We start from the raw sequence: 22,239 nt of genomic DNA, 5'->3' as shown, positions 1-22,239 counted from the left end.
TCTCTAACCCCCTCACTCTCACTCTCACACCCTCTCTTTCTTAGCCCTCTCACTGTCTTATCTCCTCTCTCACGCCTCTCTCTCATCTTCTCTTTCTCACCCTCTTTCTCTGCTTGTCTCTCTCTCACCCCCTCTCTCTTTCTCACCAGCTCTCTTCCAATCTGAACTCTCTCACACACCCCCTCTCTCTCACTCCTCTCTCTCTCACCCCTCTCTCTATTACCCCTCTCTCTCTCACCCTTTCTGTCTCACCCCTTCACTCTCACCCCTCTCTCACCCCTCTCACTCAGCCTTCTCTCTCTCTGAGCACACCTCTCTCTCTCCCCCGTCTCTCCCACCCTGATCTCTCTCACACACCTTCTCTCTCAAGCCTATCTCTCTCACCCTCTCTCTCTCAAATCTCTCTCTCTTACCCCTCTCTCTATCTCACCCATTCTCTCTCAGGCCGTCTCTCTCTCACCCCCTGTCTCTCTTTCACCCCCCTCTCTCTCTTACCTCTCCCTCTCACCCTCTCTCTCACCACTCTCTTTCACCCTCTCTCTCTAACTCAGCCTGTCTCTCTCTCTCACTCCCATCTCTTTCTCACCCGCTCTCTCTTCCACCCCGATCTCTCTCACACTCCCTCTAACCCTCACCCCTCTCTCTCACCCCTCACTCTCACTCTCTCCCCTCTCGCTCTTACCCCTCTCTCTCTCTTACCCCTCTCTCTCACCCCCCTCACCCTCTCTCTCTCAGCCTGTCTCGCTCCCACCCCTGTCTCTTTCACACCCGCTCTCTCTTCCACCCTGGACTCTCTCACACCCCCTCTTTCCCTCACCCCTCTCTCTCTATCTCACCCCTCTCTCTCTCACCCTCTCTCTCTCAACCCTATCTCTCTTACACTCTCTCTCTCACACACCTCTCTCACACCTTTCTCTCTCTCTCTCACCCTGTCTCTCCTACCACTCTCTCTCTTACTCCACTCTCTCTCACACTCTCTCTCTCTCACACCCCTTCTCTCTGACCCCCTCTATCACCCCCTCTCTCTCAGGAAATCTCTTTCAGCCTGTCTCTCTCTTCCCACCTCCGTCTCTTTCTCACCCGCTCTCTCTTCCACTCCGAAGTGTCTCACACCCCCTCTGTCTCACCCTTGTCTCTCTTTCCCCTCTCTCTCTCTTATCCCCTCTCTCTCACACCTCTCTCTCACCTTCTCTCTCTCACCCTCTCTTTCTCTGCCTGTGTCTCTCTCACCCCGCTCTCTCTTCCACTCCGATTTCTCTCACTCCCCCCTCTCTCTTACCCCTCTCGCGCACACACCTCTCTCTTTCACACACCCTGTCTCTCGCCCCTTCTCTCTCACCCCTCTCTCTCACACCTCTCTCTCAGTCCTCTCTCTCTTTCAGCCCCCTCTCTCTCCCCAGTCTGTCCCACCCTCTCTCTCTCACACACCTACTCTCTGACACCTCTCTCTCTCACCCTCTCTCTCTTACCCCTCTCTCTTTCACCCCCTTCTCTCTTACGTCTCTCTTTCAATCCATCTCTACCCCACTCTCACTCACCCCCTTTCTCTTTCTCACCCGCTCTCTCCCCCACCCAATCTTTCTCATCCTCCCTCTCTCTCTCACCTTCTCACCCTTCTCTCTCTCTCACCCCCTCTCTCTAGCCCCCTCTCTCTCCAACCCCCACTCTCCCACTCTCTCTCTCTCACCCCCTCACCTCCACTCTTTCTCTGACCCCCTCTCGTTCTTCTCCCTCTCTCTTTCTTCCCTCTCTCTCCCTTTCCCACACCTCTGTCCCTTTTTCACCCTTCTCTCTCTCAACCCCTCTCTCTCTCACCCTCTCTCTCTCACCCCCTTCTCTCTCTCACCCTCTCTCTCACACCCCCTCATCCGCTCTCTCTCCCAGTCTCTCTCCTCCCTCTCTATCCACCCTCTCTCTCCCCCGTCTTTCCCCCTCTCTACCCCTCTCTCCCTCTCTTTCTCCCCTCCCTCACACACCCTTTTCTCTCCCGCCTCCCTCTCTCACCCCTTCTCTCTCATCCCTTCTCTTTCACCCTCTCTCTCTCTCAGGACCTCTCTCTCTCTCACCCCTCTCTCTCTCATCCCTCTGTCTCTCTTACACCGCTTCGCTCTTTCTCTCACACCTCTCTAACTCTCACCCATCTCTGTCTCTCACCCTCTCTCTCATCCCTCTCTATTCTAACACCCCTCTCTCTCACATCCCCTCTCTCTCTCCTAGCCCTCTCTCTATTACCCCTCTCTCTATCTCTCTCTCTCACCCTCTCACCCCTTCTCTCTCACCCCCTCTCTCAAACCCTCACTCTCACCCCCTCTCTCTGAGGCCCTCTCTTTCAGCCCCTCGCTCTCTCACACCCGTCTCTCTCACACACTTCTCTCTCAACCCCTGTCTCTCTCAACCCTCTCTCTCTTAACCGTCTTACCCCCTCTCTCACACACACCTCTCTATCACCGTGTCTCTCAGCCCCCCTGTCTCACACCCGCTCTCACCGTCCCTCTCTCCTACCCCTCCATTTCTTAACCCCCTCTCTCTCTCACCTCTCTTTCTCTCACCCTCTCTCTGCCCTTCTCACTCACCCCTCTCTCACCCCTTCTCTCTCAGGCCATCTCTTTCAGCCCCTCTATCTCTCACACCTCTCTCTCAACCCCATCTCTCTCACACCCCTCTCTCTCATCCACTCTCTCTCATCCTCTCTCTCCCTCCGCTCTCTCTTCCCCTCTCTCTCACACAACTCTCTCTCTCTCACCCTCTCTCTCATCCCTCTCTCTCAATGCCCCCTCTCTGTCACACCCCGCTCTCTTTCACAACCCTCTCTCACACCTGTCTCTCTCTCACCCCCTCTCTCTCTCACCCGCTTCTCTCTCTCTTACCCCCTCTCTCTCGCGCACTCTCTCCTTCACCCCGCTCTATCTGTCATCCCCTCTCACTCTCCCCTCTCTCTCACTCCTCACTATCTCTCACTCTCTCACAGCCTCTCTTTCTTAGCCCTCTCACTCTCTTACCCCTCCCACTCTAACCACTCTCATTCTCTCTCACACCTATCTCTCTCAGCCTCCTGTCTCTCACCCACCTTCACACCCTCACTCTCACCCCTCTCTCTCTCTCTCACCCCCTCTCTCTCCCCCACACTCCCCCATCTCTCTCTCACCCTCTTTCTCATTCTCATCCGCTCTCCCCCACCCTGATCTTCCTCATCCTCCCCATCTCTCTCACCCCTCTGTCTCACCCCTTTCTCAGGTCCTCTCTTTCAGCTCCTCTCACTCTCTGACCCCTCTCTCTCTCTCACCCATCTCTCTCTCATTCCCCTCTCTCACACCTCTCTCTCTCTCACCCTCTCTCTCTCACCCATTCTTTCTCACCACCTCTGTCAGGCCCTCTCTCTCTCTCTCACCCCCTCTCTCTTACATCCCTCTCTCTCACACCTCTCTCTCTCATCCTTCTCTCTTTCATCCCTCTCTCTCACACTCTCTCTCTCACCCCCTCCCACACCGCCCCCTCTCTCACCCCCTCTCTCTCACCCCCTCTCTGTCACACCCCCCTCTCTTTCACCCCTGTTTTTCACACCCGCCCCTCACACCCCTCACTCTCACACCTCTCTCTCTCACCCCTCTCTTTCTATGCCCTCTCTCACCCCCTCTCTCTCACCCCTCTCTCTCACCCACTCTCTCTCTCACCCCGCTCTATCTCTCATCCCTTCTCTCTCTCTCTCCTCTCTCTAACCCCCTGACTCTCTCTCTCTCACCCTCTCTTTCTTAGCCCTCTCACTCTCTTATCTCCCTCTCTCACGCCTCTCTCTCATCTTCTCTTTATCACCCTCTCTTTCTCTGCCTGTCTCTCTCTCTCACCCCTTCTCTCTTTCTCACCAGCTCTCTCTTCCAATCTGAACTCTCTCACACACCCCCTCTCTCTCACTTCTCTCTCTCTCTCACCCCTCTCTCTATTACCCCTCTCTCTCACACTTTCTGTCTCACCTCTTCACTCTCACCCCTTTCTCACCCCTCTCACTCAGCCTTCTCTCTCTCTCAGCCCACCTCTCTCTCTCCCCCGTCTCTCCCACCCTGATCTCTCTCACACACCTTCTCTCTCAAGCCTATATCTCTCACCCTCTCTCTCTCACCTCTCTCTCTCTCTTACCCCTCTCTCTATCTCACCCATTCTCTCTCAGGCCGTCTCTCTCTCACCCCCTGTCTCTCTTTCACCCCTCTCTCTCTCTTACCTCTCCCTCTCACCCTCTCTCTCACCACTCTCTCTCACCCTCTCTCTCTAACTCAGCCTGTCTCTCTCTCTCACCCCATCTCTTTCTCACCCGCGCTCTCTTCCACCCCGATCTCTCTCACACTCCCTCTCTCCCTCACCCCTCTCTCTCAACCCTCACTCTCACTCTCTCCCCCTCTCGCTCTTACCCCTCTCTCTCACCCCCTCACCCTCTCTCTGTCTCTCAGCCTGTCTCGCTCCTACCCCTGTCTCTTTCACACCCGTTTTCTTTTCCACCCTGATCTCTTTCACACCCCCTCTTTCCCTCACCCTCTCTCTCTATCTCACCCCTCTCTCTCTCACCCTCTCTCTCTCATCCCTCTCTCTCTTACACTCTCTCTCTCACACACCTCTCTCTCACACCTTTCTCTCTCTCTCTCACACTGTCTCTCCTACTCCTCTCTCTCTTACCCCTCTCTCTCACCCTGTCTCTCTCTCACACCCCTTCTCTCTCACCCCCTCTATCACCCCCTCTCTCTCAGGAAATTTCTTTCAGCCTGTCTCTCTCTCCCACACCCGTCTCTTTCTCACCAGCTCTCTCTTCCACTCCGATCTGTCTCACACCCCCTCTCTCTCACCCTTGTCTCTCTTTCCCCTCTCTCTCTTACCCCCTCTCTCTCACGCCTCTCTCTTACCTTCGCTCTCTCACCCTCTTTCTCTGCCTGTCTCTCTCTCTCACCCCACTCTCTCTTCCACTCCGATGTCTCTCACTCCCCCCTCTCTCTTACCCCTCTCGCTCACACACCTCTCTTTCTCTCACCCTTTGTCTCTCACCCCTTCTCTCTCTCCCTCCCTCTCTTCCCCCTCTCTCTTTCACCACCTTTTCTCTCTTACGTCTCTCTTTCATTCCATCTCTCCCGCACTCTCACTCACCCCCTTTCTCTTTCTCACCCGCGCTCTCCCCCACCCCAATCTTTCTAATCCTCCCTCTCTCTCTCACGTTCTCACCCTTCTCTCTATCTCACCCCCTCTCTCTCGCCCCCTCTCTCTCCAACCCCCTCTCTCCCATTCACTCTCTCTCACCCCCTCACCTCCACTCTTTCTCTGACCCCTCTCGTTCTTCCCCCTCTCTCTTTCTTCCCCCTCTCTCCCTTTCCCACACCTCTGTCCCTTTTTCACCCTTCTCTCTCTCAACCCCTCTCTCTCTCACCCCCTTCTCTCTCTCACCCTCTCTCTCACACCCCCTCATCCGTGCTCTCTCCCCGTCTCTCTCCTCCTTCTCTCTCCACCCTCTCTCTCCTCCTTTCTTTCCCCCTCTCTAACCCTCTCCCCCTTTCTTTCTCCCCTCCCTCACACACCCCTTTCTCTCCCCCTCTCTCACCTCCCGTCTCTCATCCCCTCTCTCTCTCCCCTTCTATCTCTGCCCCCTCTCTCACTCACTCCCCCTCTCAGCCCCCTTTCTCTTTCAGCTCACTCGCTCTCACCCTCCCGTCTGTCTTTCAACCCCGTCTCTTTCTCACCCTCTCTCTCTTCCACCCCGATCTCTCTCACACCCCCTCTCTCCCTCACCCCTCTCTCTCCCTTACCCCTCTCTCTCCCTTACCCCTCTCTCTCACACCCCTCTCTCTCTTACCCGTTTCCCTCTCTCATCATCTCTCTCCTTCCCCTCTCTCACCCCCTCTCTTTCACCCTCTCTCTCTCTCTCAGCCTGTCTCTCTCTTACCTTCTGTCTCTTTCAACCCGCTCTTTCTTCCATCCCGATCTCTCTCACACCCGCTCTCTAACTCACCCCTCTCTCTCTCTCACCTCTCTCTCTCTCACCCCTTCTCTCTCACCCTCTCTCTCATCCCCTCTCTCAGGCCCTCTCTTTCATTACCCCTCTCTCACGCACACCTCTCTCTCAACCCTCTGTGTCTCTCACACACCTTCTCTCTCACGCCTCTCTCTCTCACTCTCTCTCTTACCCCTCTCTCTTTCACCCCCCTCTCTCACGTATCTCTCTAACCCCCCTCTACCTCCTCCACTCTCACTCACCCCCTTTCTCTTTCTCACCTGCTCTCTCCCCAACCCGATCTTTCTCATCCTCCCTCTCTCTCTCACCCACTCACCCCCTCTCTCTCTCACCTCTCTCTCTCACCCTCTCTCTCACCCCCTCTCTCACGTCTCTCTAAGGCCCTCTCTTTCAGCCCTCTCTCTCTCACACCCTCTCTCTCTCACACACCTCTCTCACCCTCTCTCTCTCACACTCTTCTCTCTCTCTCACCCCTTTCTCTCTCACCTCCCCTCTCTGTGAACCCCTCTTTCTATCGCCGCGCCTCTCTCACTCAGCTCCCTTTCTCTCTCACCAACCCTCACCCCGCTCTCTCTCATCTCTCCCGTCTCTCACACACCCTCTCTCTCACCTACCCTCTCTCACCCCCTCTGTCTCTCTCACACCCTCTCTCTCACCCCCATCTCACCCCCCTCATCCCCCCTCTCTCACACACCCCGACTCACTCACACCCCTCACTCTCACACCCCTCTCTCTTCCTCACCCCTCTCTCTCTTTCAACCCTCTCTCTTTCTCACCCCCTCTCTCACACCGCTCTCTCTCACACTGCTCTCTCTCACCCCTTCTCTCTCACTCCCTCTCTCACCGCCCCATCTCTCACCCCTCTCTCTCACCCACCCCTCTCTTTCACCCCTCTTTCTCACACCCCCTCTCTCTCACCCCCCCCTCACTCTCACACCCCTCTCTCTTCCTCACCCCTCTCTCTTCCTCACCCCTCTCTCTCACACACACCTCTCTCTCAACCCCAGTCTCTCTCAAACCCCCTTCTCTCTCTCACCCTCTCACTCTCAACCATCTCTCTCTTACCCCCCTCTCACACACTCTCTCTCACCCCCTCTCTCTCACACCATCTCTCACCCACCCTCCCTTCTACCCCTCCATTTCTTACCCCTCTCTCTCTCACCTCTCTTTCTCTCACCCTCTCTCTCTCACCCCTTCTCTCTCAGGGCCTCTGTTTCAGCCCCTCTCTCTCTCACACCTCTCTCAACCCCATCTCTCTCACATCCCTCTCTCACACATCCTCTCTCTCTCACTCCACTCTCTCTCTCTATTCTCTCTCTTACACACACACCTCTCTCACCCTCTCTCTCATTCCTCTCTCTAAATGCCCCCTCTCTATCGCACCCCCCTCTCTTTCACCCCCCGACACCCTTCTCTCTCTCACCTTTCTCTCTCTCATGCTCTCTCTCTCACTCCCCTCTCTCTCACCGCTCTCTCTCATCTCCTCTCTCTCACCCCTTTCTCTCTCTCACGACCTCTCTTCTTCACCCTGCTCTATCTGTGATCGCCTCTCTCTCTCCCCTCTCTCTCACCCCTCACTCTCTCTCAGTCTCTCACACTCTCTCTCTTTCCCCTTTCTCTCTTACCCCTCTCTCTCACCTTCTCACTCGCCCTCTCATTCTCTGCTTGTCTCTCACTCACCACCTCTCTCTTTCTCACCCGCTCTCCGTTCCACTCCGATTTCTCTCACACCCCCTTTCTCTCTCACCCCTCTCTCTCTCACCCCTCTCTCTCTCTCTCCCCCCCCTCTCTCACCCCTTCTCTCTCATCCCCTCTCTGTCACCCTCGCTCTCTCAGGACCTCTGTCTCTCTCACCCCCCTCTCTCTCTCATCCCTCTCTCTCTCTTACAACGCTTCTCTCTTTCTCTCACACATCTCGAACTCTCACCCATCTCTCTCTCACCCTCTCTCTCATCCCTCTCTATTCTGACACCCCTCTCTCACACATCCCCCTCGCTCTCTCGCTCTCTCTCTCCTAGCCCTCTCTCTCTATTACCCCTTTCTCTCTCTCTCTCTCTCTCACCCTCTCACCCCTTCTCTCTCACCCCCTCTCTCACCCCTTCTCTCTCACCCCTTCTCTCTCACCCCCTCTCTCATCCCCTCTCTCTGAGGCCGTCTCTTTCAGCCCCTCGCTCTCTCACACCCGTCTCTCTCACACACCTCTCTCTCAACCCCTGTCTCTCTCAACCCCTCTCTCTCATCCTCTCGCTCTCAACCCTCTCTCTCTTAACCCTCTCTCTCTTACCCCTCTCTCTCACACACACCTCTCAATCACCCTCTCTCTCATACCACCTCTCTCACAACCTCTCTCACACTCCCTCTCTCCTACCCCTCCATTTCTTACCCCTCTCTCTCTCTCTCTCACCTCTCTTTCTCTCACCCTCTCTCTGCCCTTCTCACTCACCCCTCTCTCACCCCTTCTCTCTCAGGACATCTCTTTCAGCCCCTCTATATCTCACGCCTCTCTCTCAACCCCATCTCTCTCACACCCCTCTCTCTCTCATCCTCTCTCTCACTCCGCGCTCTTCCCCTCTCTCTCACACACACCTCTCTCTCTCACCCTCTCTCTCATCCCTCTCTCTCAATGCCCCGTCTCTGTCACACCCCGCTCTCTTTCACAACCCTCTCTCACAACCCTCTCTCTCTCACCCCCTCTCTCTCTCACCCCCTTCTCTCTCTCTCACTCCTTTCTCTCTCTCACGTCCTCTCTCCTTCACCCCGCTCTATCTGTCATCCCCTCTCTCTCCTCTCTCTCACCCCTCATTCTCTCTCACTCTCTCACACCCTCTCTTTCTTAGCCCTCTCACTCTCTTACCCCTCCCACTCTCACCACTCTCATTCTCTCTCACCCCTATCTCTCTCAGCCTCCTGTCTCTCACCCACCGTCACACCCTCTCTCTCACCCCCCTCTCTCCCCCACACTCCCCATCCCTCTCTCACCCTCTTTCTCATTCTCACCAGCTCTCCCCCCCACCCCGATCTTTCTCATCCTCCCCCTCTCTCTCACCCTCTCACACTTCACTCTCTTTCCCTCTCTCTCTCTTACCTATCTCTCTCACCCCCCTCTCTCCCCCACTCTCACTCACCCCCTTTCTCTTTCTCACCCGCTCTCTCTTCCACATCGGTCTGTCTCACACCCCGCTCTCTCTCACCCCTCTGTCAAACCCCTCTCTCAGGCCCTCTCTTTCAGCTCCTCTCACTCTCTGACCCCTCTCTCTCTCTCACCCGTCTCTCTCTCATCACCTGTCTCTCACACCTCTCTCTCTCACCCTCTCTCTCTCACCCATTCTTTCTCACCACCTCTCTCAGGCCCTCTCTCTCTCACCCCCTCTCTCTTACACCCCTCTCTCTCACACCTCTCTCTCTCATCCCTCTCTCTCTCATCCCCCTCTCTCACCCCCTCTCTCTCACCCCCTCTCTGTCACACACCCCTCTCTTTCACCCCTGTTTTTCACACCCCCTCTCTCTCACCCCCTCTCTTTCACCCCTCTCTCTCACCCCTTCTCTCCCTCACCCCGCTCTATCTGTCATCCCTTCTCTCTCTCTCTCCTCTCTCTAACCCCCTCACTCTCACTCTCACACCCTCTCTTTCTTAGCCCTCTCACTGTCTTATCTCCTCTCTCACGCCTCTCTCTCATCTTCTCTTTCTCACCCTCTTTCTCTGCTTGTCTCTCTCTCACCCCCTCTCTCTTTCTCACCAGCTCTCTTCCAATCTGAACTCTCTCACACACCCCCTCTCTCTCACTCCTCTCTCTCTCACCCCTCTCTCTATTACCCCTCTCTCTCTCACCCTTTCTGTCTCACCCCTTCACTCTCACCCCTCTCTCACCCCTCTCACTCAGCCTTCTCTCTCTCTGAGCACACCTCTCTCTCTCCCCCGTCTCTCCCACCCTGATCTCTCTCACACACCTTCTCTCTCAAGCCTATCTCTCTCACCCTCTCTCTCTCAAATCTCTCTCTCTTACCCCTCTCTCTATCTCACCCATTCTCTCTCAGGCCGTCTCTCTCTCACCCCCTGTCTCTCTTTCACCCCCCTCTCTCTCTTACCTCTCCCTCTCACCCTCTCTCTCACCACTCTCTTTCACCCTCTCTCTCTAACTCAGCCTGTCTCTCTCTCTCACTCCCATCTCTTTCTCACCCGCTCTCTCTTCCACCCCGATCTCTCTCACACTCCCTCTAACCCTCACCCCTCTCTCTCACCCCTCACTCTCACTCTCTCCCCTCTCGCTCTTACCCCTCTCTCTCTCTTACCCCTCTCTCTCACCCCCCTCACCCTCTCTCTCTCAGCCTGTCTCGCTCCCACCCCTGTCTCTTTCACACCCGCTCTCTCTTCCACCCTGGACTCTCTCACACCCCCTCTTTCCCTCACCCCTCTCTCTCTATCTCACCCCTCTCTCTCTCACCCTCTCTCTCTCAACCCTATCTCTCTTACACTCTCTCTCTCACACACCTCTCTCACACCTTTCTCTCTCTCTCTCACCCTGTCTCTCCTACCACTCTCTCTCTTACTCCACTCTCTCTCACACTCTCTCTCTCTCACACCCCTTCTCTCTGACCCCCTCTATCACCCCCTCTCTCTCAGGAAATCTCTTTCAGCCTGTCTCTCTCTTCCCACCTCCGTCTCTTTCTCACCCGCTCTCTCTTCCACTCCGAAGTGTCTCACACCCCCTCTGTCTCACCCTTGTCTCTCTTTCCCCTCTCTCTCTCTTATCCCCTCTCTCTCACACCTCTCTCTCACCTTCTCTCTCTCACCCTCTCTTTCTCTGCCTGTGTCTCTCTCACCCCGCTCTCTCTTCCACTCCGATTTCTCTCACTCCCCCCTCTCTCTTACCCCTCTCGCGCACACACCTCTCTCTTTCACACACCCTGTCTCTCGCCCCTTCTCTCTCACCCCTCTCTCTCACACCTCTCTCTCAGTCCTCTCTCTCTTTCAGCCCCCTCTCTCTCCCCAGTCTGTCCCACCCTCTCTCTCTCACACACCTACTCTCTGACACCTCTCTCTCTCACCCTCTCTCTCTTACCCCTCTCTCTTTCACCCCCTTCTCTCTTACGTCTCTCTTTCAATCCATCTCTACCCCACTCTCACTCACCCCCTTTCTCTTTCTCACCCGCTCTCTCCCCCACCCAATCTTTCTCATCCTCCCTCTCTCTCTCACCTTCTCACCCTTCTCTCTCTCTCACCCCCTCTCTCTAGCCCCCTCTCTCTCCAACCCCCACTCTCCCACTCTCTCTCTCTCACCCCCTCACCTCCACTCTTTCTCTGACCCCCTCTCGTTCTTCTCCCTCTCTCTTTCTTCCCTCTCTCTCCCTTTCCCACACCTCTGTCCCTTTTTCACCCTTCTCTCTCTCAACCCCTCTCTCTCTCACCCTCTCTCTCTCACCCCCTTCTCTCTCTCACCCTCTCTCTCACACCCCCTCATCCGCTCTCTCTCCCAGTCTCTCTCCTCCCTCTCTATCCACCCTCTCTCTCCCCCGTCTTTCCCCCTCTCTACCCCTCTCTCCCTCTCTTTCTCCCCTCCCTCACACACCCTTTTCTCTCCCGCCTCTCTCTCTCACCCCTTCTCTCTCATCCCTTCTCTTTCACCCTCTCTCTCTCTCAGGACCTCTCTCTCTCTCACCCCTCTCTCTCTCATCCCTCTGTCTCTCTTACACCGCTTCGCTCTTTCTCTCACACCTCTCTAACTCTCACCCATCTCTGTCTCTCACCCTCTCTCTCATCCCTCTCTATTCTAACACCCCTCTCTCTCACATCCCCTCTCTCTCTCCTAGCCCTCTCTCTATTACCCCTCTCTCTATCTCTCTCTCTCACCCTCTCACCCCTTCTCTCTCACCCCCTCTCTCAAACCCTCACTCTCACCCCCTCTCTCTGAGGCCCTCTCTTTCAGCCCCTCGCTCTCTCACACCCGTCTCTCTCACACACTTCTCTCTCAACCCCTGTCTCTCTCAACCCTCTCTCTCTTAACCGTCTTACCCCCTCTCTCACACACACCTCTCTATCACCGTGTCTCTCAGCCCCCCTGTCTCACACCCGCTCTCACCGTCCCTCTCTCCTACCCCTCCATTTCTTAACCCCCTCTCTCTCTCACCTCTCTTTCTCTCACCCTCTCTCTGCCCTTCTCACTCACCCCTCTCTCACCCCTTCTCTCTCAGGCCATCTCTTTCAGCCCCTCTATCTCTCACACCTCTCTCTCAACCCCATCTCTCTCACACCCCTCTCTCTCATCCACTCTCTCTCATCCTCTCTCTCCCTCCGCTCTCTCTTCCCCTCTCTCTCACACAACTCTCTCTCTCTCACCCTCTCTCTCATCCCTCTCTCTCAATGCCCCCTCTCTGTCACACCCCGCTCTCTTTCACAACCCTCTCTCACACCTGTCTCTCTCTCACCCCCTCTCTCTCTCACCCGCTTCTCTCTCTCTTACCCCCTCTCTCTCGCGCACTCTCTCCTTCACCCCGCTCTATCTGTCATCCCCTCTCTCTCTCCCCTCTCTCTCACTCCTCACTATCTCTCACTCTCTCACAGCCTCTCTTTCTTAGCCCTCTCACTCTCTTACCCCTCCCACTCTAACCACTCTCATTCTCTCTCACACCTATCTCTCTCAGCCTCCTGTCTCTCACCCACCTTCACACCCTCACTCTCACCCCTCTCTCTCTCTCTCACCCCCTCTCTCTCCCCCACACTCCCCCATCTCTCTCTCACCCTCTTTCTCATTCTCATCCGCTCTCCCCCACCCTGATCTTCCTCATCCTCCCCATCTCTCTCACCCCTCTGTCTCACCCCTTTCTCAGGTCCTCTCTTTCAGCTCCTCTCACTCTCTGACCCCTCTCTCTCTCTCACCCATCTCTCTCTCATTCCCCTCTCTCACACCTCTCTCTCTCTCACCCTCTCTCTCTCACCCATTCTTTCTCACCACCTCTGTCAGGCCCTCTCTCTCTCTCTCACCCCCTCTCTCTTACACCCCTCTCTCTCACACCTCTCTCTCTCATCCTTCTCTCTTTCATCCCTCTCTCTCACACTCTCTCTCTCACCCCCTCCCACACCGCCCCCTCTCTCACCCCCTCTCTCTCACCCCCTCTCTGTCACACCCCCCTCTCTTTCACCCCTGTTTTTCACACCCGCCCCTCACACCCCTCACTCTCACACCTCTCTCTCTCACCCCTCTCTTTCTATGCCCTCTCTCACCCCCTCTCTCTCACCCCTCTCTCTCACCCACTCTCTCTCTCACCCCGCTCTATCTCTCATCCCTTCTCTCTCTCTCTCCTCTCTCTAACCCCCTGACTCTCTCTCTCTCACCCTCTCTTTCTTAGCCCTCTCACTCTCTTATCTCCCTCTCTCACGCCTCTCTCTCATCTTCTCTTTATCACCCTCTCTTTCTCTGCCTGTCTCTCTCTCTCACCCCTTCTCTCTTTCTCACCAGCTCTCTCTTCCAATCTGAACTCTCTCACACACCCCCTCTCTCTCACTTCTCTCTCTCTCTCACCCCTCTCTCTATTACCCCTCTCTCTCACACTTTCTGTCTCACCTCTTCACTCTCACCCCTTTCTCACCCCTCTCACTCAGCCTTCTCTCTCTCTCAGCCCACCTCTCTCTCTCCCCCGTCTCTCCCACCCTGATCTCTCTCATACACCTTCTCTCTCAAGCCTATATCTCTCACCCTCTCTCTCTCACCTCTCTCTCTCTCTTACCCCTCTCTCTATCTCACCCATTCTCTCTCAGGCCGTCTCTCTCTCACCCCCTGTCTCTCTTTCACCCCTCTCTCTCTCTTACCTCTCCCTCTCACCCTCTCTCTCACCACTCTCTCTCACCCTCTCTCTCTAACTCAGCCTGTCTCTCTCTCTCACCCCATCTCTTTCTCACCCGCGCTCTCTTCCACCCCGATCTCTCTCACACTCCCTCTCTCCCTCACCCCTCTCTCTCAACCCTCACTCTCACTCTCTCCCCCTCTCGCTCTTACCCCTCTCTCTCACCCCCTCACCCTCTCTCTGTCTCTCAGCCTGTCTCGCTCCTACCCCTGTCTCTTTCACACCCGTTTTCTTTTCCACCCTGATCTCTTTCACACCCCCTCTTTCCCTCACCCTCTCTCTCTATCTCACCCCTCTCTCTCTCACCCTCTCTCTCTCATCCCTCTCTCTCTTACACTCTCTCTCTCACACACCTCTCTCTCACACCTTTCTCTCTCTCTCTCACACTGTCTCTCCTACTCCTCTCTCTCTTACCCCTCTCTCTCACCCTGTCTCTCTCTCACACCCCTTCTCTCTCACCCCCTCTATCACCCCCTCTCTCTCAGGAAATTTCTTTCAGCCTGTCTCTCTCTCCCACACCCGTCTCTTTCTCACCAGCTCTCTCTTCCACTCCGATCTGTCTCACACCCCCTCTCTCTCACCCTTGTCTCTCTTTCCCCTCTCTCTCTTACCCCCTCTCTCTCACGCCTCTCTCTTACCTTCGCTCTCTCACCCTCTTTCTCTGCCTGTCTCTCTCTCTCACCCCACTCTCTCTTCCACTCCGATGTCTCTCACTCCCCCCTCTCTCTTACCCCTCTCGCTCACACACCTCTCTTTCTCTCACCCTTTGTCTCTCACCCCTTCTCTCTCTCCCTCCCTCTCTTCCCCCTCTCTCTTTCACCACCTTTTCTCTCTTACGTCTCTCTTTCATTCCATCTCTCCCGCACTCTCACTCACCCCCTTTCTCTTTCTCACCCGCGCTCTCCCCCACCCCAATCTTTCTAATCCTCCCTCTCTCTCTCACCTTCTCACCCTTCTCTCTATCTCACCCCCTCTCTCTCGCCCCCTCTCTCTCCAACCCCCTCTCTCCCATTCACTCTCTCTCACCCCCTCACCTCCACTCTTTCTCTGACCCCTCTCGTTCTTCCCCCTCTCTCTTTCTTCCCCCTCTCTCCCTTTCCCACACCTCTGTCCCTTTTTCACCCTTCTCTCTCTCAACCCCTCTCTCTCTCACCCCCTTCTCTCTCTCACCCTCTCTCTCACACCCCCTCATCCGTGCTCTCTCCCCGTCTCTCTCCTCCTTCTCTCTCCACCCTCTCTCTCCTCCTTTCTTTCCTCCTCTCTAACCCTCTCCCCCTTTCTTTCTCCCCTCCCTCACACACCCCTTTCTCTCCCCCTCTCTCACCTCCCGTCTCTCATCCCCTCTCTCTCTCCCCTTCTATCTCTGCCCCCTCTCTCACTCACTCCCCCTCTCAGCCCCCTTTCTCTTTCAGCTCACTCGCTCTCACCCTCCCGTCTGTCTTTCAACCCCGTCTCTTTCTCACCCTCTCTCTCTTCCACCCCGATCTCTCTCACACCCCCTCTCTCCCTCACCCCTCTCTCTCCCTTACCCCTCTCTCTCCCTCACCCCTCTCTCTCACACCCCTCTCTCTCTTACCCGTTTCCCTCTCTCATCATCACTCTCCTTCCCCTCTCTCACCCCCTCTCTTTCACCCTCTCTCTCTCTCTCAGCCTGTCTCTCTCTTACCTTCTGTCTCTTTCAACCCGCTCTTTCTTCCATCCCGATCTCTCTCACACCCGCTCTCTAACTCACCCCTCTCTCTCTCTCACCTCTCTCTCTCTCACCCCTTCTCTCTCACCCTCTCTCTCATCCCCTCTCTCAGGCCCTCTCTTTCATTACCCCTCTCTCACGCACACCTCTCTCTCAACCCTCTGTGTCTCTCACACACCTTCTCTCTCACGCCTCTCTCTCTCACTCTCTCTCTTACCCCTCTCTCTTTCACCCCCCTCTCTCACGTATCTCTCTAACCCCCCTCTACCTCCTCCACTCTCACTCACCCCCTTTCTCTTTCTCACCTGCTCTCTCCCCAACCCGATCTTTCTCATCCTCCCTCTCTCTCTCACCCACTCACCCCCTCTCTCTCTCACCTCTCTCTCTCACCCTCTCTCTCACCCCCTCTCTCACGTCTCTCTAAGGCCCTCTCTTTCAGCCCTCTCTCTCTCACACCCTCTCTCTCTCACACACCTCTCTCACCCTCTCTCTCTCACACTCTTCTCTCTCTCTCACCCCTTTCTCTCTCACCTCCCCTCTCTGTGAACCCCTCTTTCTATCGCCGCGCCTCTCTCACTCAGCTCCCTTTCTCTCTCACCAACCCTCACCCCGCTCTCTCTCATCTCTCCCGTCTCTCACACACCCTCTCTCTCACCTACCCTCTCTCACCCCCTCTGTCTCTCTCACACCCTCTCTCTCACCCCCATCTCACCCCCCTCATCCCCCCTCTCTCACACACCCCGACTCTCTCACCCCCCTCACTCTCACACCCCTCTCTCTTCCTCACCCCTCTCTCTCTTTCAACCCTCTCTCTTTCTCACCCCCTCTCTCACACCGCTCTCTCTCACACCGCTCTCTCTCACCCCTTCTCTCTCACTCCCTCTCTCACCGCCCCATCTCTCACCCCTCTCTCTCACCCACCCCTCTCTTTCACCCCTCTTTCTCACACCCCCTCTCTCTCACCCCCCCCTCACTCTCACACCCCTCTCTCTTCCTCACCCCTCTCTCTTCCTCACCCCTCTCTCTCACACACACCTCTCTCTCACACCCTCTCTCTCACCCGCCTCTCTCTCACACTCTCTGTCTCTCATACCTCTCTCTCTCACCCCTTCTCTCTCACCCCTCTCTCTCACCCCTCTCTCAGGCCCTCACGTTCAGCCCCTCTCACTCTCTCACCCCCCTCTCTCTCACACCTCTCTCTCTCTCACCTCCCTCTCTCTCTCACACCCTTCTCTCTCTCTCTCACCCTCTCTCATGCACCTCTGTCTCACCCTTTCTCTCACCCCCACTCTCTCTCATTCCTCTCTCTCACCGCCTTGCTGATCCCCCCTCTCTCAGGCCCTCTCTTTCAGCCCTCTCACTCTCTCACCACTCTCTCTCTCTCACTGCTCTCTCTCAGCCCCTCTCTCTCACACCTCTCTCTCACCACTCTCTCTCACCCCTCTCTCTGAGCCACTCTCTCTGACTCATTCTCTCTCCCCCAATCTGTTCCCCTCTCTCTCTTCCCCACTCTCTGTCCCCCCTCCCTCTGTCCCCCGCTCTCTGTCGGCCTCTTTCTGCCCCCTCTCTGACACGACTCTCTCTGTCCCCGTCTCTCTGTCCCTGTGCTCCCTCTGTCCCATCTCTTACGGTCCCCACTCTGTCCCTCCTCTCTCTGTTCTCTCCCTCTCTGTCGCCCCCGCCTCGCCGTCCCCACTCTCTCCATCCCTCCACTCTCTGTCCCTACTCTCTCTGCCCCCCTCTCTCTGTCCCCCTCTCTCTGTCCATCTCTCTCGGTCCCCCTCTCTCTGACACCCTCTCTTTCCCCCACTCTGTCCCCCTCTCTCTCTGTTCCTCTCTCTCTGTCCCCCCTCTCTGTGTCCCCCTCTCTCTCCCACCCGCCTCTCTCTGTCCAACCCTCTCTCTGTCCCCATCTCTCTTTCGCGCTTTCTCTGGTCCCTCTCTGTCAACTCTCTCTGTGTCCCCGTCTCTCTGTCCCCACTCTCTCTGTTCCCCCTCTCTCTCTGTCCCCGTGCTCTGTCTGTGCCCCCCCCATCCCTCCTCTCTCTGGCCACTCCCTCTTCGTCCATCCCCCCACTCTATGTCCCCCTCTATCTGTCCCCCTCTCACTGACACTCTCTCTCTGACAGCCTCATTTTCCCCCACTGTGTACACTCCCTCTGTCCCCCTCTCTCTGTCCACCTCTCTGTGACACCCTCTATCTCTCCCACTCTCTGTGCCCCTCTCACTGCCCCGCTCTCTCTGTCCCCTCTCTATATCCCCTGCCTCTGGCCCCTCTCTCTGTCCCTCTCTCTCTGTCCCCCTCTCTCTGTCCCCCTCTCTCTGTCGCCCTCTCTCTGCTCCCTCTCTGCCACCTGTCTCGCTGGGTCCCCGTCTCTCTGTCCCCACTCTCTCTGTTCCCTCTCTCTCTGTCCCCGTGCACTCTCTGGCCCCATCTCTTTCTGTTCCCACTCTCTATCCCTCCTCTCTCTGTCCACTCTCTCTCCGTCCATCCCTGCTACCCTTTGTCCCCGACTCAGTCCATCCCCCTCTCTCTGTCCCCCTCTCTCTGGCCCCCTCTCTTTCCCCCACTCTGTCCCCCTCGCTCTCTGTTCCTCTCTCTCTGTCGCCCCCTCTCTATTCCCCTCTCTCTCTGCCCCCCTCTCGCTCTGTCCCCCCTCTCTGTGTCCCCCCCTCTCTCCCACCCGCCTCTCTCTGCCTCTCTCTCTCCCACCCGCCTCTCTCTGTCCAACCCTCTCTATGTCTCCATCTCTCTTTCGCGCTCTCTCTGCTCCCTCTCTCAGTCCCCTTCTCTCTGTCCCCACTCTCTCTGTTCCCTCCCTCTGTCCCTGTGCTCTCTCTGTCCCCCTCTTTCTGTCCCTCTCTCTATCCCACCCGCCTCTCTCTGCCCCGTCTCTCCCACCCGCCTCTCTCTGTCCCTCCCTCTCTCTGTCCCCATCTCTCTTTCGCGCTCTCTCTGCTCCCTCTCTGTCACCTCTCTCTGTGTCCCCGTCTCTCTGTCCCCCTTTCTCTGTCCCCTCTCTCTGTCCCCCTCATCTCCAACCCGCCTCTCTCTGCCCCTGTCTCTCCCACCCGCCTCTCTCTGTCCCTCCTTCTCTCTGTCCCCATCTCTCTTTCGCGCTCTTCTGCTCCCTCTCTGTCACCTCTCTCTGTGTCCCCGTCTCTCTGTCCCCACTCTCTCTGTTCCCTCTCTTTCTCTGTCTCCGTGCTCTCTCTGTCCCCATCTCTTTCTGTCCCCCCTCTCTATCCCTCCTCTCTGTGTCGACTCCCTCTCCGTCCAACCCCCTGCCCCCCCGCCCCCACTCAGTCCATCCCCCTCTCTCTGTAGCCCTCTCTCTGTCCCCCTCTATCGGAACCCCTCTCTCTGACCCACTCTTTCTCCCCCACTCTGTACCCCTCTCTCTGTCCCCCACTCTCTGTCACCACTCCCTCTGTCCCCGGCTCTCTGTCCCCTTGCTCACTCTGCCCCATCTCTTACTGCCCCCCCCGTCCTTGTTCTCTCTGTCCTCTCCCTTTCCGTCCCCACCACACCCCCTCCGTCCCCCACTCTCTCCATCCCCCCACTCTATGTCCCCCTCGATCTGTTCCCCTCTCACTGACACTCTCTCTCTGACGCCCTCATTTTCCCCCACTGTGTACACTACCTCTGTCCCCCTCTCTCTGTCACAACTCGCTTGGACCCCCTACATGTCCCCCTCTCTCTGCCCCTCCTCTCTCTGACCCCCTCTATCTCCCCCACTCTCTGTGCCTCTCTCGATGTCCCCCCTCTCTCTGTCCCCACTCTCTGTCCCCTCTCTCTGTCCCCTCCCTCTGCCCCTCTCACTGTCCCTCTTTCTCTGACCCCCTCTCTCTGACCCCCTCTATCTCCCCCACTCTCTGTGCCCCGCTCTTTGTCCCCCCTCGCTCTGTCCCCTCTCTCTGTTCACTCCCTCTGTCTCCTCTCTCTGTCCCCCTTTCTCTGACGCCTCTCTCTGTCCCCCACGCTCTGTCCCCCTACGTCCGTAGCCCTCTCTCCGCCTCACTCTCCTGCATTCTGTAACCCTCTCTCTGTCCCCCCTCTCTGTCCACTCTCTCTGACCTCCTCTCTCTGTCCCCCTCTCTCTGTCGCCCTCTCTCTGTCCCCCTCTCTCTGTCCCCCTCTCTGTCGCCCTCTCTCTGTCCCCATCTCTCTCTGTCCCCATCTCTCTCTGTCTCCCTCTCTCCCCCACTCTGAACCCCTCTCTCTGTCCCCCACTCTCTGTTCACCCTCAATCTGACCCCCTCTCTCTGTAACCCTCTCTCTGTCCCCCTCTCAGTCCCGCCTCAAACTGTCCACCCTCTCTGTCTCCCCCTCTCTTTCCCCCCTCTCTCTGTCACCCCTCTCTCTGACCCAACTCTCTCCCCCGCTCTCTGTCCCCCCTTTCTCTGTCGCCCTCTCTATGCCCCCTATCTGTCACTGTCTTTTTGTCCCCCCTCTCTCTATCCCCCTCTCTCTGTCCCCCTTCTCTGTCCCCTCTCACTCTGTCACCCTCTCTCTGCCCCCTCTCTGTCACTGTTTCTCTGTCCCTCTCTCTATGTCCCACCTCTCTGTCACCCTCTCTGTGCCCCCTCTCTCCCTACCCCTCTCTCTGACCCCCACTCTCTGTCCCCCTCTCTCTGTCCACCTCTATCTCCCCCTCTCTCTGTCCCCCTCTCGCTGACCCCCTCTATATTCTCCACTCTCTGTACCCCTCTCTCTGTCTCCCTCTCTCTGACCCCCTCTCCCACCCACTCACCGCTCTCTTTCCCCCAAATCTCTGTCCCCATCTCTCTGCCCCATCTATTTCTGCCCCTCTCTCTTTGTCCCCCTCTCTCACTGGCCCCCCTCTCCCTGTCCGCCTCACTCTGACCCCCTCTACCTCCCCCTCTTTCTGTCCCCCTCTCTCTGACCCCTCTATCTCCCCCATTCTCTGTGCCCCTCTCTCTGTCCCTCTCCCTCTGACCCCCTCTATCTCCCCCTCTCTCTGTTCCCCTCTCTGTGTCCCACTCTCTCTCCCACCCGCCTCTCTCTGACTCCCTCTCTCTCCCACCCGCCTCTCTCTCTGTCACCCTCTCTCTGTACCCCTCTCTCTGCCCCCTCTCTCTGTCACCCTCTCTCTGCCCCTTCTTTCTGCCCCCCTCTCTTTCCCCCTCTCTTCCTGCTCCCCACTCTGTCCTCGTCTCTCTGTCCCCCTCCCTCTTTCCCCTCTCTCTCCCCGCTCTCTGCCCCCCTCTGTAGCCCTCTCGCTACCCCCTCTCTCTGACCATCTCTGTTCCCCTCTCTCTCTGTCCCCCTCTCTCTCTGTCCCCCACTCACTCTATCCCCCCACTCTCTGTCCCGCTCTCTCTGACCCCATCTCTCTCCCCCTCTCTGTACCCGTCTCTTTGTCGCCCACTCTCTGTCCCCCTCTATCTCCCCTTCTCTCTGTCCCCCTCTCTCTGACCCCCTCTATCACCCCCACTCCCAGTGCCCCTCTCCCTGTCGCTCTCTCTCTGCCCCCTCTCCCTCCCACCCGCCTCTATCTTCCCCCGTCTCTCGGTCCCCTCTCTCTCTGCCCCCTCTCGCTGTCCCCTTCTCTCTGCTCTCCTCACTCTGTCCCCCTCTCTCTCTGTCCCCCACTCACTCTATCCCCCCACTCTCTGTCCCGCTCTCTCTGACCCCATCTCTCTCCCCCTCTCTGTACCCCTCTCTTTGTCGCCCACTCTCTCTCTGTCTCGCCTCTCTCAGTCCACCTCTATCTTCCCCACTCTCTGTGCCTCTCTCTCTGTCCCCCTCTCTCTGACCCCCTCTACCTCTCCTCTTTCTGTCCCCTCTCTCTGACCCACTCTATCTCCCCCACTCTCTCTGCCCCTCTCTCTGTCTCCCTCTCTCGGACCCCCTCTCTTTGTCCCCCGCTCTCTGTCGCCATCTCTCTGACTCCCTTCTCTCTCTGTCGCCCTGGCTCTGCCACCTCTCTCTCTGTCCTCCCCTCTCTGTCGCCCACTCTCTGATCCCCTCTCTCTGTCCCCCTCTCTCTTTCCCCTCTCTTTGTCCCCCACTCTCTGTCGCCCTCTCTCTGACTCCCTCTATCTCTGTACCCCTCTCTCTGACCCCCTCTATTTCCCCCACTCTCTGGCCCCTTCTCTCTCTGTCGCCCTCGCTCTGACCCCCTCTACCTCCACCCGTCTCTCTCTCTCTCCCCCCGCTCTCTGCCACCTCTCTCTGTCCCCCTCTCTCTCCCACCCACCCCACTCTGACCACCTCTCTCACCCACCCGCCTCTCTCTGACCCCCTCTCTCTCCCACCCGCCTCTCTCTCTGTCCCCCTCTCTCTGTCCCCTCTCTCTGCACGCTTTCTCTCTGCCCCCTCTCTCTGTCCCCCTTTCTCTGTACCCCTCTCTCTGTCCCCCTCCCTCTCTCTCTTTGTCACCCTCTCTCTGTCCCCCCGTCTCTGTCGCCCTCTCTCTGACACCCCCTTCTTCTGTCCACTCTTTCTCTGTCCCCCTCTCTCTCTGTCCCCCTCACTCTCTTTCCCCCTATTTACCCCACTCTGTCCCCGCCTCTCTGTCACCCTCTCTCTGCCCCCTCTCTCTCTGCACCCCCCCTCTCTGTCCCCCTCTCTCTCTGCCCCCCTCTCTCTCTGTCCCCCTCTCTTTGTCCTCCTCGCTCTGTCCCCCTCTCACTGTCCCCTCTCTCTGCCCAACTCTCTCTGTCCTTTCTCTCTCACTGCCGCTCTCTGCCCCCCTCTCTG

The sequence above is a fragment of the Chiloscyllium punctatum genome, chromosome 21 (genome assembly GCF_047496795.1).
Source record: "Chiloscyllium punctatum isolate Juve2018m chromosome 21, sChiPun1.3, whole genome shotgun sequence".
NCBI lineage: Eukaryota > Metazoa > Chordata > Chondrichthyes > Orectolobiformes > Hemiscylliidae > Chiloscyllium > Chiloscyllium punctatum.
Note: the sequence above shows the minus strand (reverse complement) of the source record.